The 20,413-nt window shown below is 48.4% G+C and overlaps 1 long non-coding RNA gene across 1 annotated transcript in view; it reads right to left on the bottom strand.

Annotated features, from left to right (window-relative positions):
* The window catches only part of LOC134936165 (uncharacterized), a 58,307-nt gene extending 38,518 nt beyond the window's left edge, over nucleotides 1-19,789 (bottom strand). The window contains exon 1 of the long non-coding RNA XR_010180470.1: nucleotides 19,602-19,789. This is a non-coding gene — a long non-coding RNA (uncharacterized LOC134936165). The remainder of the gene's footprint in view (nucleotides 1-19,601) is intronic.
* Between the last annotated feature and the right edge of the window lie 624 nt (nucleotides 19,790-20,413).

A 20,413-nucleotide genomic window follows, 5' to 3' on the forward strand; every position in this document is an offset into this window, starting at 1 on the left:
AGAAACCCTTCAGTATTTTTACTGAGCCGAACAGGAGCGATAGAGAGGATGAACCATAGAGAATTACATATAACCGTATAATATAACGGTCAACACTAAAGTTGGCACATAGCGTAAATTATAATGGTCAACAGTAAAGTTGACACATAACGTAACTGACAACTAAGTAGTTGACACCATAATAGATATCACCGTAACATCGTATTCACTGGTGATAATGGGGTCAATTCAATTAGGCAACTTATGAATAGCGCCGGGAATTAGCTCCCGACGCTATTCAATTCAGCTCCAGTTAAGTCGGCGATGTCCCGTTCTCGCCGACTAAACAGGTTGAATTGTCGGGAGAACGGGCATTCTCCGACTTAACTCCCCGGCGCGAGGCTGATTCCCGACAGAATCAGCCTCGCGCCGGCCGCGAGGCAGCACTTTTGTCGGGTTTCTTCTCTCATCCCACGGGGATGAGAGAAGAATTCCCGACAATTGCAGGTAACTAGCGGCTGAATTGAATAGCGTCGGGAGCTAATTCCCGGCGCTATTCATAAGTTGCCGAATTGAATTGACCCCAATGTGTTCCCATAAGATCCACTGAGCTTACCACAAGACAGGTAAAACTGCTCTGGGCCGGCGTCCAGTGCCCCCTATGGATTCAAAGAAAAGGATTTACCTGGTAAGTACCAAAATCCTATTTTCTTTTTCATCCACTAGGGGTCACTGGAGTACTCTTGGGACGTACCAAAGCTTCCCTCATGGGCGGGAGAGCTGTTTGGCACCTGTAACACTAGACGGCCAAAGCAAGATGCTGATGCCGTAAACGTATTAAACTTGCAGCAGCGCACCAACATGTGCACTGATGACCATGCACTCATGACCTTGTAGCAGCTTGCCTAAGTTGTTTCATAGAAACTTCAGAACCTGCTGGCCATGACGTTCCCAAAGAACTTGTGGAATGGTCTGACACTGATGAAGGCGGTTGTAACCTGCCTATGACATTCCGAAGAACGTGTGGAATGGCTTGACACTGTCTAGTATGAAGCTAAGCCTGACATATGGTATAAGGTCTGCTTGAAAGCTGGCTAAGCTATCTTAACCATATTATAGAGAACAAACAATGTAACTGTTTAACGTACAATTAATGTTTGGCTACATAAACGCGTAGTGCGCGTACCACATCTAAAGTAGCTGAAGTTCCTGAACCTACTGATAACACAGGAACTACGATTTAGTAATTGATGTGTAACATTACACCATCTTTTCTAGGAAAACGGAATTCGTGCGAAGTTCCGCTCTATGATTATAAAACACAAGATAAGGTGGCTTGCATGACAAGGCACCCAATGTAGAAACACGCCTTGATGAGGCTAAGAAAAAAAATTTTTTCAAGTGAGAAACTTAACCTCCACTTGTTGTAAGGATTCAAAATATGAAGACTGTAAAAAAATCAACATCCAGATTCAAGTCCCATGGCGTTGTAGGTGGTATAAATGGAGGTTGTACTCTGAGGACACCTTGCTGGAAAGTAAGTACAGTCAGCAAAAGAGCCAAACGCCTTTGCAGGTAAATTTACAAGGCCAAGACCTGCACCTTGAGTGCAGAAATGTAGTCCTTCACCTAACTCAGTCTGTAAAAATATTAAAAGACGGGATACTGATAAAGATAATGTCGGAACTTCCGAGCTTCACACCAACCTAAATAGGCACGCCATATTCTGTGATAATGAGCTGACGTAACCGGCTTCCTAGCACTTAACATGGTTGGGAGAACAGATTGTGGAATGCCCTCCCTTCTTAAGAGGGAGGTTTCAACAGCCTCCCCGTCAAGCGCTGCCTCGCGAAATCGGGGTAAAGACACGAAACCTGTTGTAACAGATCCGGACATGGCAGGAGCGGTTAAGAATCGGCTGCGAGTAGGTTGCGGAGATCCGAGAACCATGCTCTCCGAGTCCAATGAGGCACCTCTAGTACGACCGTCGTGGACTCTCGTTTGGTCTGTTTTAGCAACCGAGAAAGCAGCGTAAACGGTGGAAAAAGATGCACAAAGCTGTACGGCCACGCGCTCATGAGAGCATCCACTGCCCCTGCCTTTGGAGCTCTTGTTCTGGACACCTCCTGAGATGTTTGATGATTTTTTTGCAAAATGCCATAGATTCCCCTGTGGGGAACTCCACCTCTGGACCAACATCAGTACCGCTCCTGAATATAATGTCCAGTTTCCTGGATGAAAATCCTGACCGCTGGGATAATCTGCCTCCCAGTTGTCCACTCCCAGAATGAACATTGTAATCCAGAATTACTGCGGATTCCAACATGCCGACTGCAAATATTCCATGTATAATATGTAATAAGTGATGTACTGTCTCTAGGGTCAGTAGAGGACTGACAGTCATCCAGGTGTTAACTACGGCATCAAACTGCTGAGCCTAATAGAGTTTGTGTCACGGTCTGCAAAACCGCCGTCTTGTTGTATGACGGAGGTAGACATGTCTTGCAAATGGCAATGGTGGAAACCCGTCAAACTATATTTTGTACGCTGTGTGTCTCGAAGTATATGGCAGTACCTTACCCGTATTCTACCACATGGTCTGGGTATGGCTGCTGCTGTAGCACGGCCTTGGAAGGACTGAAGTGTAAAGCCTATATCCTGAGCATTTCTAGTCAGGAATTTGTAAAGACAAAAGGTAAGAAATCTGAATTTTCCTCCCTTGTGGTCTGCGAAAAGCCTGTATCCAAGACAGGACCATGTAAAGTAAAGCTTCTATTCTTGTTTATAATCTGACTCTGCCTGTTAAGAACGTAGCAAAAATGCACGTCGTTAACTAGTGAAGCTGAAAGGCGAGATGAGCAGAATGACAAACGTGGATCAGCGAGAAGTCTAAGGTGTTCCTATTGTAGGGCAAACGTGACCGGTATGGCCATGCCACTACAGCCTTGGTAACCTGAAACCCCCACCAAAGCAGGGCGAAGCAATCGCCATACTGCTGTACACTGTAGGGCATGCTCTGACGGGTATTTAAACGTCATAGCCTGACACTGGCAAGGTATAACACCAATATTAACAATGGTCTCACTGGAAGAATGTGGTTAAGGCTTCGTGGAGAACCTGACGTACTGCCCTGTTGCCTGCTATGTGATATGAGGGCTGGCGTCGATTCAGCAGCAAGCAACGTAGCTGAAACACTCAAATTATAAGACAATTGATAACAAATCTTCCTCAGGCAGTACATGCGCCAGCCTTCCCCTGAAAGAGGATCGGCAAGGGTGCAGTCGTATTTATTCGACATCTGTCCGACCGACTGTGCAGTGATGATTATGTACACTGACAAGCCAGTCTAGAATGACAGACCAGTACCGTGACTTAGTACCACGTTTGCATTTACAGTGCACGTGTTTAACTGCAATAGTGAAACCTGCACTACAAAACAAAGAAAATAAAATTCCCACCACCACCCCGGCTCCTCCAGAGGCTGAGTGTTGTAGGGCAGCCACTACCTGGGAAGAACCAGGAAGTAATGTTAAAAATGGTGTCCGGCCATGTGCTTGCTATTGCAAGAATAGATTTTCAAGCCATATACATATATATGCACACAAGCACACCTCTGTAAACATATACATATCCATGTACACACACAGTATATAAATATATATATTATATATATATATATATATATACACACCCCTCTACAGGTAACAGAGGCTCTTGTAGTGCCCAGCAGCACTAATTTCTTTTACCCCCTTCCAGGCTTAAAGCCTGCTTTGTTTGCTGCCATAAACACAGCTTAGTTATGGGGCCTCCTGCGGGTAATCCTCCTTCCTCTCTCACCTGCGTCTTCGCAGCAGCCATTAGAGCTGTCCGCGGTCATCTGTCATTGAAGCGCCGACTTCCCCCCCTGCTCCCCCCTTTGTTTCAACGGACAGGAGTCGGGGAGCAGCGGAAATGTATACTGGGAGCGGCGTGTGCGTTCAAAAGCGGCGTGTGCGGCTTCTACCCCCTTACCCTGTGCTGGGAGCCGGGGAGCGGCGTGTGCGCAGCCTGTGCTGGGAGCCGGGGAGCGGCGCGTGCGCAGCCTGTGCTGGGAGCCGGGGAGCGCTGGGAGCCATCATCGGAGACTGGGGAGCGGACGAAAGAGCTGGCCGCGGCAGCAGGGAGAGCTGTCCGCGGTCAGCTGACCCGCTCTCTCCTTTACAGAAGCTGTTCTGAGAGGCAAGCGTCCCTGCTGCAGTGCCAGGGACTGCTCGCTGGCTCCACCTGCAAGCGCCCAGTGGCGCTGAGTTACCGTGGCCGGTGGCAATGAGCGGCTTAGGAAGCGGGTGTTCTCACCCCCTAGGGATGTGGCAGGCAGCATAAATGAGTACAGGTTGAGTATCCCTTATCCAAAATGCTTGGGACCGGAGGTATTTTGGATATCGGATTTTTCCGTATTTTGGAATAATTGCATACCATAATGAGATATCATGGCGATGGGACCTAAATATAAGCACAGACTTGATTTATGTTACATATACACCTTATACACAGAGCCTGAAGGTAATTTTAGCCAATATTTTTAATAACTTTGTACATTAAACAAAGTGTGTGTACATTCACACAATTCATTTATGTTTCATATACACCTTATACACACAGCCTGAAGGCCATTTAATACAATATTTTTAATAACTTTGTGTATTAAACCAAGTTTGTGTACAATGAGCCATCAGAAAACAAAGGTTTCACTATCTCACTCTCACTCAAAAAAGTCTGTATTTCGGAATATTCCGTATTTCGGAATATTTGGATATGGGATACTCAACCTGTATAAACACATATTGTTAAGAAATACATAAACAAATACATGTTTCACATAATGGGCGGCAGCGTGAGCTGACCGTCCGGCATAGAAAGTAAATGAGTGAGCGGCGGCAGTGATACCTGCCTAACCGCTCAGTACCTGCACCACCCGTGGAGGCCATGACGGGGCTTCTCTGCTAAGCGCCGTCCTGCTTCCTTGAGCAGCCAGAGGCTGCCATCAGCTCGGCTGATTTTGGTCAATGGCGGGGCCCTTTCCATGGGCACCGGCAGACCATCTGCTGCCTTCTGCAGCACCAACAAACCCGGACCCAAGTTTCTTGATAAACTGGGAAGGGAGTGTGGAAAAAAAATAAAAAAACATTGAAGTTTTCTGTGGAACTCTCGTCCACTAGTACCTTCCCGACTGGAGGCACAGAAAAATACTGAAGGGTTTCTGGGAGTATGGAGGGGATGGCCAGTTACTAATTTAAATATTTAAATATGTGCCATTCCCGGCTACGCCCAGTCCATATCTCAAGAGTACTCCAGTGACCCCTAGTGGATGAAAAAGAAACCACCTTAGGTAAATATCCGGGACGAGTCCTAAGAACCGCCCGGTCACAATGAAATATCAGATATGGGGAACTACAAGACAAGGCACCCAAATCCGACACTCTTCTAGCTGAGGCAATAGCCAGTAGAAACACCACCTTAAGGGAAAGACACTTAAGATCAGCTGAACCAAATGGAGACTCTTGTAACGCCTCCAAAACCACCGACAAGTCCCAAGGAGCCACAGGCGGGACATAGGGAGGTTGGATACACAACACACTTCTGGATGGAGGCCCCACTCTCTGGTGTGTACGTCCTGACGACTGAGAAAGTCCGCTTCCCAATTCAGGACTCCCGGAATGAATATTGCCGATATGGCCGGTAGATGGCGTTCCGCCCATTGAAGAATCCGTGAGACTTCCTTCATTGCCAAGCGGCTTTGAGTGCCGCCTTGATGATTTATGTAAGCCACTGTGGTGGCGTTGTCCGACTGTATTTGAACAGGACGGTTCTGAATTAAATACTGGGCCAGGTTCAATGAGTTGAAGACTGCCCACAATTCCAGAATGTTGATCGGGAGGAGAGACTCCTCCTTGGTCTACCAACCCTGAAGTGAGTGTTGCTCCAACACCGCGCCCCAAGCCCTTAGACTGGCATCTGTCGTCAACAGGACCCAGTCGGATATCCAGAAGGGACGTCCCCTGCACAATTGTTGGTCCTGGAGCCACCAGTACAGCGACAGATGGACCTCCGGAGTCAATGAGATCATGCGAGACCTAATCCGGTGAGGCAGGCCGTCCCATTTGGCCAGAAACAGCCTCTGGAGGGGGCGAGAATGGAATTGAGCATACTCCACCATGTCGAATGCTGACACCATGAGGCCCAGCACCTGCATCGCCGAATGTATCGACACTTGAGGAAGCAACGAATCCTGTCCTGAAGCTTCAGGATTTTTTCCTCAGACAAGAACAACTGCTGGTTGTGCGTGTCCAATAGCGCTCCCAGGTGCACTATGCTCTGAGCAGGGGCCAGGGAGGATTTCTTCCAGTTGATGAGCCACCCGTGGGCTTGCAGAAACCGGACCGTCAGATCTAGTTGACGTAGGAGAATTTCTGGGGAATTTGCCAGGATCAACAAGTCGTCCAGATACAGTAGGATCCTGAGCCCTTGACGGCGGAGTACCACCGTCATCACCGCCATAACTCTGGTGAAGACTCGCGGAGCCGTGGTTAAACCAAAAGGTAACGCCCGAAACTGGTAATGGAGGTTGCCAATCGCAAACCTCAGGTATTGCTGATGCGAAACTGCTATAGGAATATGCAGGTAAGCATCCTGTATATCCAGGGAGACCATATAATCCCCAGGTTTCAAGGTCAGAACGATAGAGTGAAGGGTTTCCATACGGAACTTGGAGACTCTCACAAACTTGTTCAATGCCTTGTTGAGAATGGACCGGGAGGACCCATTCGGTCTCGGGACTAGAAATAGCGGAAAATAGTACCCCTGGCCTCTCTGAGCAAGAGGCACCTGTACTACCACTCCTGTGTCCAGGAGGGTCTGTACCACCGAATGGAGAGTCTTTGCCTTTGTCTGGTCCGAAGGGACGTCTGTCAGGCTAAATCGATGAGGGGGCGGTTTTTGAAGGCTATGGCGTAACCTCGAGTGACGACTTCCCGTACCCAGGCATCTGAAGTGGTCTTCAACCAATCCTGTGTATACCCTAGAAGCCGGCCCCCCACCCTGGGATCCCCGCCCTGTCATGCGGCAGGCTCATCGGTCTTGGAAGCTGCCCAACGGGCAGCCCAGGCTCTTTTGGGCTTTGGCTTACCAGGTTTGGAAGTGTGGGCCTGTTTGTGGTACGCCTGACCTTTTGCTTTACCTGAAGGACGAAAGGAAGTACTTTTAGCCTTCGGCACAGAAGGAGCGGTACTTGGCAGACAGGCAGTTTTGGCAGTAGTCAAATCAGCCACTATCTTATTTAAGTCCTCCCCAAACAGAATATCTCCCTTGAAAGGGAGTAACTCCAGGGTTTTTCTAGAATCCAGATCCACGGACCAGGATCTCAGCCACAATATCCGGCGGGCCAGGACTGACGTAGTAGAGGCCTTGGCTGCTAGAATACCGGCATCAGAAGCCGCCTCTTTAATATAGTGAGAAGCTGTGACAATATATGACAAGCACTGTCTAGCATGGTCAGAAGAGATTTCAGCTTCCAACTCTAGGGCCCACGCTTCAATAGCCTCTGTAGCCCATGTTGCTGCAATAGTGGGCCTTTGTGCAGTACCCATGAGGGTGTAAATCGCTTTCAGACAACCCTCCACACGTTTATCCGTAGGCTCTTTCAGAGACGTGACGCTAGTGACAGGTAGAGCTGAGGAAACCACCATCCTTGCCACATGCAAGTCCACTGGAGGAGGCGTCTCCCAATTTTTTGACAGCTCTGGTGCGAGGGGATAGCGAGCCAGCATCTTCTTGTGAGGCACAAACGTCTTCCCTGGATTTTCCCAGGATTCCTGACGTATATCCACCAGGTGATCAGAATGAGGTAAAACTTGTTTAACCACCTTCTGACGCTTGAACCTATCTGGTTTCTTAGGAGGAACGGATGGCTCGGGATCATCCGTAATCTGTAGAATCAACTTAACAGCCTCCAAAAGATCAGGAACATCCACTTGTGAACTACCCTCCCCATCAGCAGTATCTGTGTCAGAATCTGTGGGGTCAGTGTAAGCACCATCTTCATCAGACATCAGTGACAGCAGTGGATTGTGAGTAGGTAAGAGCTCGGTTAGAGGACCCCTTGGTCTTAGGCGAGCGAGGGTCAGACTTTTTAGCAGTCAAAGACTGGTTCAATTTCTTCAATTGAGCGGACAAGTTATCTGCCCACGGCGGGTTAGCCGCGGGGACCACATACGATTGAACCAGCATAGGATGTCCCATAGGGGGGCGTTAGTTTAGTAACTAGCGTATTCAGAAGTGTGGAGAAAGTAGCCCTTGGCGGGTCATTATGGACCCCCGTTGCCACAGTCCCACTGGGAGGCAAGGAGCCCCCAGAACGAGCCCTCAGCTGCTATATTCTTCTCATAGGGATCTGTGGCGTCAGCAACACCAGCAGTGTGTTCAGCCTCAGAACCGTTACCCTCAGAAGCAGACATGATATTGCAAGTTATATCAGGTAACACAGTACAATTGTCAGCAGCACAATACCTCTTGCCCAAACCCCTGCGCAGTGTAGTCAGCACAAGCAGGGATATAGGAGAGATATGGTGGCTAAAATCACAGAGAAAAATACAATTAGAGTATATCTTGTGAATATCCTATATTACAGTATTATAAACCTGACGCACCAAGCCCCCTCAGGTTATAGAATATAGGGATGGCAGGCTGAGTGAGAGACACGAAATGAAACCCACCCAGCCAGCTAATGCACACACATGTAGTCACAGTTGTACAATGCAGAGGTTATTACAAACAATAATACTGCACTGGACCAGCTTATATATAGCTATGTAGTCATTAGATATAACACTGCACAGTAAGAACTGGATGTATATCACAGGGTACTTGTACCAGAGAACCCTGACTAAATGCACTTTTTCTTAACTAACACTGTCTAAATGACATGTAGAATACTTAAGTGTCTTGTAAAGTCACAGCGCTATCATCAGGCGGCTTTACAAAGGAGGATTTGCCCAAGCAGTCCCAGGAACAGTGTAGCTAAGCGAAATGGCGCCCAAACACTGACTGGGAGTGAGGGAGAGACAGATATGCAGCTCCAGTGCGGGAACATTTACTGTAAATGGTGCCCTGGGACTGGGGGAGGGACTACAGGTCTAAGCCTTTTCCCCTCTGCTGGCATAACCACCTGGTACTGTGGGCCAATATAAATAGGTTTATGAGAGGTGGCCTTGTGGGGTCGCCTGTATGCCACAGTGTCCACCGGCAGCGCCGGATCGCGATACAGCGCGGGTCCCGTGAACGGGACTCACCACCTCCCGAAGCGCGGCCACGCGATCCCGGAGAGCCCCAGCCGTGTGTGTCTAACTGGAAGAAAAACGGAGCCTCCTGCTGTAGTTACCCGGCAACCAGGGCTCGGGAGTGTACAGCGCCGCTGGGGAGAGCTGGAACTGCAGCAGTGAATGTCTCTGACATTTACACACCGCTGCTGCCCTTGTAGTCTTCACTTTTTCTTCAAAAAAGCTCTTCTTAGGGCTGTCTGGAGCAGCCCCTCTAAAAACAAACTTTGGTGGAGACAGAGTGCGCAATCAAACCAAGTGAATCAGCCCAGTGAAAAATACAAAAGGAAGTTTCACCTGCTTCCAAGACAATTTCAATACAAACAAGTAGTATTCCACTCTGGCGCTTCACTAGGCTTACATGTATAGGAATATCTTCATATTCTTAGAGCCTATATGTATCTTACATCCAATTTAAAAGAGGATGTAATTCACAGAAAAAGAGAAAAGAATATAGTGCAGAGACCTTTTTTATAATCAATGTGTCTCAAAAGACAAATCTGCACTCACAAAGCAACTTGTAAAAATGAGCTCATCACAACTTTCTTTCTCTTATGTCGACTTCCAGAGAACGGGAGATCTTCTTTCTCCATAATTCCAACCTAAATATGGTGTGTACGTGTCTACCACAATGGTAAAACACAATGGCTCACACACATGAAGCAGAAAGAGGCTTATAGTGCAGACGTCCTTAAAAGGTGTACAGATTTTATTTTGACAAATTCGCACTTACATCACATAAAAAGATAAAAGCATGTAGAATCTCTATATCACTTCCCACAGATGCCAAAGTAGTCCTCACTGGAATGCAGAGATCACAATATGCTGCTGGTAGGCTACAGTCCCGGGAACCATGTAAGCTCACCTATTCCAGGGGACAGCGGTGATGTTCAGGCAAACAGCTGTTATGTGCCTGCTATCTGCAGCACCAACTACAAAACTGAGCTCCTGTGCAGGGAGGCAGAGTTATAGAGGAGGTGGCGCTATGCATCTTGGGAAGAAGGTCAAAGCTTTTTAAGCCTGTTGGTGCCTCGGATCAAGATCCTACTCTACACCCCAATGTCTATCCTTGTGGAGCCCAGTGTACCCCGCAGCAGAAAGTTACAATAATTTTCTTTTCTTTATAAAAATAAGCCTTCTCCTGAGGTACAGGAGGGGCTTCCGTAACTTCCAAAACCTCCCTTATAGCAACAATCATGTATTGAATGCTTTTTGCCAATTTAGGATCTATTTCCCTGGAATCACTATCGTCGACACAGGGATCAGAGTCCATGTCGGTATCAGTTTGTACTATTTGTGCAAATGGTCTTTTATGTGACCCAGAGGGGTCGCCTGCGGATGAAAAAGCAGAACCACTAAAAATCACATCTTCCACTGATTTTCTCCAGTTTTCTGCATGAGACTCAGACTTATCTAATCTCTTACTGATATGATTCACACTATCACGTATTTCTTTCACCCATTCAGGCTCATGGTGTGTCGGCAGTGCCACCACATTACAACTCTGTGTCCCTAAAATGGCTCCCTCAGGGGAAGAACTCCCTGCCTCAGACATGTCACACACATGCACAACCACACCACAGACACTCCGGGACTTGTAGGGAACAGACCCACAGTAAAATCTATTAGAAGGACACAGATAGGATTTGCCAGTTCACAACCCAGCGCCAGTAATAAAATGTCTGTGTAACACAAAATGCCCACAGACCTGTAGCGCTTTTATAATCACACAATATTATATATGTATAGCACCAAATTTCACTGTGCCCCCCCTGTTTAGCACCCAGATACTTAGTTCAGCAGTGGAGGAGGACCAGCGTTCTTCTCTGAAGCCTGGAGGGAGAGAAAAAAGGCGCTGAGCAGTGTGCTGGCTGACTGAGGGGGAAGCCCCGCCCCCATAATGGCGCGTTTCTCCTCAGATCTTTTGAACTAATACTTATACTGGCAGGGGTAGTACTGTGCCTCAGCATCTTATGCCCCTTATTTATGCCAGTTTTAGTAGGTTTCATGCTGCCCAGGACGCCGGCGCCCCCCCCCCCCCCCACGCCCTGCAGTGCCTGTGTGTGATGGGTAGCATGGCGCGCAGCGCGGTACCTTTCAGCCGTCAAGATATCTGAAGATCCCTTTCGTCTTACACTCACCTGTCTTCTGCCTTCTGGCTTGGTAAAGGGGGTGACGGCGGGCTGTGGGAGTGAGCGCATAGCCGCAGCTAGTGTTCAGTTCCCTTCAGGAGCTAATGGTGTCCTGTCAGCCAGAAGCAGAGCCATGAAACTATTCAGAAAGATGATTCCTACTTCTGCCCCCTCAGTCCCACGAAGCAGGGAGACTGTTGTCAGCAGTCCTCCCTGAAAATAAAAAACCTAACATAAAGTCTTTTAGAGAAACTAAGTAGAGCTCCCCTGGAGTGCATCCAGGCTGCCTGGGCACATTTTCTAAACTGAGTTCTGGAGGAGGGGCATAGAGGGAGGAACCAGTTCACACCCTTGAAAAGTCTTAAAGTGCCCATGGCTCCTGCAGAACCGTCTATACCCCATGGTACTGAAGTGGACCCCAGCATCCTCTAGGACGTATGAGAAAATAAGAATTTACTTACCGATAATTCTATTTCTCGGAGTCCGTAGTGGATGCTGGGGTTCCTGAAAGGACCATGGGGAATAGCGGCTCCGCAGGAGACAGGGCACAAAAGTAAAGCTTTCCGATCAGGTGGTGTGCACTGGCTCCTCCCCCTATGACCCTCCTCCAAGCCAGTTAGGTACTGTGCCCGGACGAGCGTACACAATAAGGGAGGAATTTTGAATCCCGGGTAAGACTCATACCAGCCACACCAATCACACCGTACAACTTGTGATCAAAACCAGTTAACAGTATGATAACAGAGGAGCCTCTGAAAGATGGCTTCTTAACAATAACCCGAATTAGTAAACAATAACTATGTACAATTATTGCAGATAATCCGCACTTGGGATGGGCGCCCAGCATCCACTACGGACTCCGAGAAATAGAATTATCGGTAAGTAAATTCTTATTTTCTCTATCGTCCTAGTGGATGCTGGGGTTCCTGAAAGGACCATGGGGATTATACCAAAGCTCCCAAACGGGCGGGAGAGTGCGGATGACTCTGCAGCACCGAATGAGAGAACTCCAGGTCCTCCTTAGCCAGAGTATCAAATTTGTAAAATTTTACAAACGTGTTCTCCCCTGACCACGTAGCTGCTCGGCAAAGTTGTAATGCCGAGACCCCTCGGGCAGCCGCCCAAGATGAGCCCACCTTCCTTGTGGAGTGGGCCTTTACAGATTTAGGCTGTGGCAGGCCTGCCACAGAATGTGCAAGTTGGATTGTGCTACAGATCCAACGAGCAATCGTCTGCTTAGACGCAGGAGCACCCATCTTGTTGGGTGCATACAATATAAACAACGAGTCAGATTTTCTGACTCCAGCTGTCCTTGCAATATATATTTTTAATGCTCTGACAACGTCCAGTAACTTGGAGTCCTCCAAGTCACTTGTAGCCGCAGGCACTACAATAGGCTGGTTCAGATGAAATGCTGACACCACCTTAGGGAGAAAATGCGGACGAGTCCGCAGTTCTGCCCTGTCCGAATGGAAAATCAGATATGGGCTTTTGTAAGATAAAGCTGCCAGTTCTGACACTCTCCTGGCCGAAGCCAGGGCTAGTAACATGGTCACTTTCCATGTGAGATATTTTAAATCCACCTTTTTTAGTGGTTCAAACCAATGAGATTTTAGAAATTCCAAAACCACATTGAGATCCCACGGTGCCACTGGAGGCACCACAGGAGGCTGTATATGCAGCACTCCCTTAACAAAAGTCTGGACTTCAGGAACTGAAGCCAATTCTTTTTGAAAGAAAATCGACAGGGCCGAAATTTGAACCTTAATAGATCCCAATTTGAGACCCATAGACAATCCTGATTGCAGGAAATGTAGGAATCGACCCAGTTGAAATTCCTCCGTCGGAGCACTCCGATCCTCGCACCACGCAACATATCTTCGCCAAATGCGGTGATAGTGTTGCACGGTTACTTCCTTCCTTGCTTTAATCAAAGTAGGAATGACTTCTTCCGGCATGCCTTTTTCCTTTAGGATCCGGCGTTCAACCGCCATGCCGTCAAACGCAGCCGCGGTAAGTCTTGAAACAGACAGGGACCCTGCTGAAGCAAGTCCCTCCTTAGAGGTAGAGGCCACGGATCTTCCGTGATCATCTCTTGAAGTTCCGGGTACCAAGTCCTTCTTGGCCAATCCGGAACCACTAGTATCGTTCTTACGCCTCTTTGCCGTATAATTCTCAATACTTTTGGTATGAGAGGCAGAGGAGGAAACACATACACCGACTGGTACACCTAAGGCGTTACCAGCGCGTCCACAGCTATTGCCTGCGGATCTCTTGACCTGGCGCAATACCTGTCCAGTTTTTTGTTGAGGCGAGACGCCATCATGTCCACCATTGGTCTTTCCCAACGGGTTACCAGCATGTGGAAGACTTCCGGATGAAGTCCCCACTCTCCCGGGTGAAGGTCGTGTCTGCTGAGGAAGTCTGCTTCCCAGTTGTCCACTCCCGGGATGAACACTGCTGACAGTGCTATCACATGATTCTCTGCCCAGCGAAGAATCCTTGCAGCTTCTGCCATTGCACTCCTGCTTCTTGTGCCGCCCTGTCTGTTCACATGGGCGACTGCCGTGATGTTGTCCGACTGGATCAACACCGGTTTTCCTTGAAGCAGAGGTTCTGCCTGGCTTAGAGCATTGTAGATTGCTCTTAGTTCCAGAATGTTTATGTGAAGAGACGTTTCCAGGCTCGTCCACACTCCCTGGAAGTTTCTTCCTTGTGTGACTGCTCCCCAGCCTCTCAGGCTGGCGTCCGTGGTCACCAGGATCCAATCCTGTATGCCGAATCTGCGGCCCTCCAATAGATGAGCACTCTGCAACCACCACAGAAGAGATACCCTTGTCCTTGGAGACAGGGTTATCCGCTGGTGCATCTGAAGATGCGACCCTGACCATTTGTCTAACAGATCCCTCTGGAAAATTCGTGCATGGAATCTGCCGAATGGAATTGCTTCGTAAGAAGCCACCATTTTTCCCAGGACTCTTGTGCATTGATGTACAGACACCTTTCCTGGTTTTAGGAGGTTCCTGACAAGCTCGGACAACTCCTTGGCTTTTTCCTCCGGGAGAAAAACCTTTTTCTGAACCGTGTCCAGAATCATCCCTAGGAACAGCAGACGAGTTGTCGGCATTAACTGGGATTTTGGAATATTCAGAATCCAGCCGTGCTGTTTTAGCACTTCTTGAGACAGTGCTAATCCCCTCTCTAGCTGTTCTCTGGACCTTGCCCTTATTAGGAGATCGTCCAAGTATGGGATAATTAATACGCCTTTTCTTCGAAGAAGAATCATCATCTCGGCCATTACCTTTGTAAAGACCCGAGGTGCCGTGGACAATCCGAACGGCAGCGTCTGAAACTGATAGTGACAGTTTTGTACAACGAACCTGAGGTACCCCTGGTGTGAGGGGTAAATTGGAACGTGGAGGTACGCATCCTTGATGTCCAAGGACACCATAAAGTCCCCTTCTTCCAGGTTCGCTATCACTGCTCTGAGTGACTCCATTTTGAACTTGAACTTCTTTATGTACAGGTTCAAGGACTTCAGATTTAGAATAGGTCTTACCGAGCCGTCCGGCTTCGGTACCACAAATAGAGTGGAATAATACCCCTTTCCCTGTTGTAGAAGAGGTACCTTGACTATCACCTGCTGAGAGTACAGCTTGTGAATGGCTTCCAAAACCGTCTCCCTTTCGGAGGGGGACGTTGGTAAAGCAGACTTCAGGAAACGGCGAGGCGGATCTGTCTCTAGTTCCAACCTGTACCCCTGAGATATTATCTGCAGGATCCAGGGATCTACCTGCGAGTGAGCCCACTGCGCGCTGAAATGCTTGAGACGACCGCCCACCGCCCCCGAGTCCGCTTGAGAAGCCCCAGCGTCATGCTGAGGCTTTTGTAGAAGCGGGGGAGGGCTTCTGTTCCTGGGAAGGAGCTGCCTGTTGGTGTCTCTTCCCCCTTCCTCTGCCTCGTGGCAGATATGAATATCCCTTTGCTCTCTTGTTTTTAAAGGAACGAAAGGACTGCGGTTGAAAAGTCGGTGTCTTTTTCTGTTGGGGAGTAGCTTGAGGTAAAAAGGTGGATTTCCCGGCTGTAGCCGTGGCCACCAAATCTGATAGACCGACTCCAAATAACTCCTCCCCTTTATACGGCAAAACTTCCATATGCCGTTTTGAGTCCGCATCGCCTGACCACTGTCGCGTCCATAAACTTCTTCTGGCCGAAATGGACATAGCACTTACCCGTGATGCCAGTGTGCAGATATCCCTTTGTGCATCACGCATATAAAGAAATGCATCCTTTATTTGCTCTAAAGACAGTAAAACATTGTCCCTATCCAGGGTATCAATATTTTCAATCAGGGACTCTGACCAAACTACTCCAGCACTGCACATCCAGGCTGACGCTATAGCTGGTCGTAGTATAACACCTGTATGTGTGTATATACTTTTTTGGATATTTTCCATCCTCCTATCTGTTGGATCTTTAAGTGCGGCCGTCTCAGGAGAGGGTAACGCCACTTGTTTAGATAAGCGTGTGAGCGCCTTATCCACCCTAGGAGGTGTTTCCCAGCGCGCCCTAACCTCTGACGGGAAAGGGTATAAAGCTAATAACTTCTTTGAAATTAGCATCTTTTTATCGGGGGCAACCCACGCTTCATCACATACATCATTTAGTTCTTCTGATTCAGGAAAAACTATAGGTAGTTTTTTCACACCCCACATAATACCGTTTAGTGGTACCAGTAGTATCAGCTAAATGTAACGCCTCCTTCATTGCCAAAATCATATAACGTGTGGCCCTACTGGAAAATACGGTTGATTCGTCACCGTCGCCACTGGAATCAGTGCCTGTGTCTGGGTCTGTGTCGACCGACTGAGGCAAAGGGCGTTTTACAGCCCCTGACGGTGTTTGAGGCGCCTGGACAGGCACTAACTGATTGTCCGGCCGTCTCATGTCGACAAACGACTGCTTTAGCGTGTTGACACTATCCCGTAATTCCATAAATAAAGGCATCCATTCTGGTGTCGACCCCCTAGGAGGTGACATCCCCATATTTGGCAATTGTTCCGCCTCCACACCAATATCGTCCTCATACATGTCGACACACACGTACCGACACACAGCAGACACACAGGGAATGCTCTTAACGAAGACAGGACCCCACTAGCCCTTTGGGGAGACAGAGGGAGAGTTTGCCAGCACACACCAAAAGCGCTATATATGACAGGGATAGCCTTATAATAAGTGCTCCCTGTATAGCTGCTTTTATAATATAATTTTTGCCACTATTTTGCCCCCCCTCTCTTGTTTTACCCTGTTTCTGTAGTGCAGTGCAGGGGAGAGACCTGGGAGCCGTCCTGACCAGCGGAGCTGTGTAAGGAAAATGGCGCTGTGTGCTGAGGAGATAGGCCCCGCCCCTTTTCCGGCGGGCTCGTCTCCCGCTCTTTAGTGTATTCTGGCAGGGGTTAAATATCTCCATATAGCCCCGAAGGCTATATGTGAGGTATTTTTTAGCCAAATAGGTTTTCATTTGCCTCCCAGGGCGCTCCCCTCCCAGCGCCCTGCACCCTCAGTGACTGCCGTGTGAAGTGTGCTGAGAGGAAAATGGCGCACAGCTGCAGTGCTGTGCGCTACCTTTAGAAGACTGAGGAGTCTTCTGCCGCCGATTCTGGACCTCTTCTTGTTTCAGCATCTGCAAGGGGGCCGGCGGCGAGGCTCCGGTGACCATCCAGGCTGTACCTGTGATCGTCCCTCTGGAGCTGATGTCCAGTAGCCAAGAAGCCAATCCATCCTGCACGCAGGTGAGTTCACTTCTTCTCCCCTAAGTCCCTCGTTGCAGTGATCCTGTTGCCAGCAGGACTCACTGTAAAATAAAAAACCTAAGCTAAACTTTTCTAAGCAGCTCTTTAGGAGAGCCACCTAGATTGCACCCTTCTCGGCCGGGCACAAAAATCTAACTGAGGCTTGGAGGAGGGTCATAGGGGGAGGAGCCAGTGCACACCACCTGATCGGAAAGCTTTACTTTTTGTGCCCTGTCTCCTGCGGAGCCGCTATTCCCCATGGTCCTTTCAGGAACCCCAGCATCCACTAGGACGATAGAGAAAGTAAGTTTTATGAATGGACGCAGTCCGCTGTTACTACTCTATCTGGCAGGGAATTCCAAACACGTATTGTCCGTACTGTGAGGAAACCTTTTTGTCTCTGTGTGCGAAATCTACAGATGACCAGGTTGCTGCCCTGCACAACTGATCCAAAGATGCACCATGATGCACAGCCCAAGAATCCCCAATAGCACACATTGAGTTAGCCCAAATGGTGTCTGGAACAGTAATGGGCCCTACACACTTGGCGATATTCTGAAAGATATGAACGATCTCGTTCATAAATGAACGAGAACTCGTTCATATCTTTCAGTGTGGAGACTTAAGCGATGAACAATGCGCGTCCCCGCGCTCGTTCATCGCTGGTCTCCCGTCGGCTGTGGATGCAGGCCAATATGGACGATCTCGTCCATATTTGCCTGCACTTCAATGCAGCCGGGTGACGGGGGGAGTGAAGAAACTTCACTCCCCCCCGTCACTGCCCCCCCGCCGCCGGGTCGCTCGTCGGCCGTATCGGCCGTCGGGCACCTCGGCGGCACATCGCCAAGTGAGTAGGGCCCATTACAGTGGAACAGATGGCTGCAGTGTCCCATCTAGTAATAGATGTTTTTGAAGCTGGCCAGCCTAGTTTTTGGGGCATCTACTAATACCAACAAAGATTAAGTACATCACACGAAAGATCTCTGGTTGCCATCTATGATGCTCACACGGGATCCGGTCTCTAAGTCGACAGTAACTAGGTTGACCACTATTGGTCGACATTAACTAGGTCGACAGGGTGTCTAGGTCGACATGAGTTTTTCACAATTTTTTCTTTTTTTGAACCTTTTCATACTTAACGATCCACGTGTACTACGATTGGAATGGTAATCTGTGCCGTGCGAAGCGGTAGCAGAGCGAAGGCACCTCGCTCGAAGCATGGCGAGCGAAGCGGTGCACTAATTGGGGTTCCTGGTCACTCTACGAAGAAAACAACACCAAAATAACATTAAAAAACTCATGTCGACCTAGAACCTGTCGACCTAGACATTGTCGACCTTCCATACCACACCCGCTCACACAAAGAAATATATTTCTTCCACATACAAGGAGAAATCCCTGAGACTGAGTGGTTATAATACAGCACAAATTCAACTGCATAGTGTAAATTGCAACAGCAGTGAGTACATAAAGGTGTGTACACACGGTGAGATTTTTTTCTTTCAATTTTGACTAGTCAAAATCGCAAAGTGTTATGCCACTTGCGATCCCGATTCGATCCCAATGCGCGGTCCCGCCAGGTCGGCATCGCAAGAAAAGATAGACTGCGCAGTCAAGTCAATCCTTGCTAGATCGGTGTACTATCTAGTTCATCTCACATAAGCCAAAATCGTAAGCCCACATAGTCCATATCTCAAGAAAAGTTAGTCAAAATCGGTGGTGCTGGGCTCCAGGGAGTTCAGGGGAAATCGCAAAGTGAAAATCGGGCATAGCAAGGATCTCACCGCGTGTATACATCTTAAGGAATCTTCAGAACCAGATCCCTACAATTTGAGCAATTTTATACAGTGTATTTTCCTGCGGATATAATATCCTTTCATGCAATGCGCACACAGACTCACATGCTGGCAGCTAGGCGGTATACACACAATGTACACGTATATCTTACCTGCATTCGCTCTGCCACACACGTTTTACTATATATATATATATATATATATATATATATATATATATATATACACACATACATATATATATATACACATACATACATACATACATACATACATAGAATATATATATATATATATATCACATTTTTTAATGGGACGCCATGTTTGTTATGTGCTGAGGCTGGAGGTGATGCTGCTGTCACTATTACCCCTCAGGCTGGCAGTGAGTACAGCTGGGTGACGTCATCCTGTGGGGTATGACGTGCACTTTATTATGACGCAGCAGCACATCCCCAGCCCGCCGCTCACTCACCCCCCATCCCTGTGCGGGAAGCCGCTCACACACACCAAGCATGGCGGATCTGATACACCGGGCACAGCGCTCACCTCACTGCCGGTCACCGTCACTCCCGCATTACGCCACAACATCCAGAACACGTCACCGAGCTCTAGAAGCGTGAAAGTCAGGAGGAGAAGACTGGGCGGTGACAATAGGGTAGGGGCGGTGACAGAGGGAGGAGACTCGGCTGTCACTCAGAGTCCATGACAAGACGGGGCGGGGACACGAGAGCTGGGGAGGAGGCTGGATAGAAGCACGGGATGAGGGGGAGGAAAGTGGGCGGGGCACTGAGGAGGAGGAAGGGCGGGAACATGTGACGAGCAGGTCTTTCAGTAGCTAAGAGCCAGTGTCCTGTCTGCACTGGGGCTTCCTCTGAGTCTGACGTCACCAGGTCACGTGACCGCCGCGCCGAGTAACTGGTTTGCAATAACAAATACCAATATATGCGCAGAAGGAAGATTGTGTGTATTATCAATAAAAAAAGGTTTCTTATTTTTCCAAATATATACGAATAAAACCAAATGTAACACAAACCTCAGAGTGACCACATTTATATATTAAATATTGTTGTCACTAATTTGGTGCATGATAGATTATAAATAAAGACCATCTAACATTGGGGGTCATTCCGCGTTCGCTCATTAGCAGATTTTAGCAGCATTGCACACGCTAGGCCGCCGCCCTCTGGGAGTGTATCTTAGCTTAGCAGAATTGCGAACGAAAGATTAGCAGAACTGCGAATAGAAAATTCTTACCAGTTTCTGAGTAGCTCGAGACCTACTCCTACACTGCGATCAGCTCAGCCCGTTTCGTTCCTGGTTTGACGTCACAAACACGCCCTGCGTTCGACCAGCCACTC

This window comes from Pseudophryne corroboree, chromosome 6 (assembly GCF_028390025.1).
Source record: "Pseudophryne corroboree isolate aPseCor3 chromosome 6, aPseCor3.hap2, whole genome shotgun sequence".
Classification (NCBI taxonomy): Eukaryota; Metazoa; Chordata; class Amphibia; order Anura; family Myobatrachidae; genus Pseudophryne; species Pseudophryne corroboree.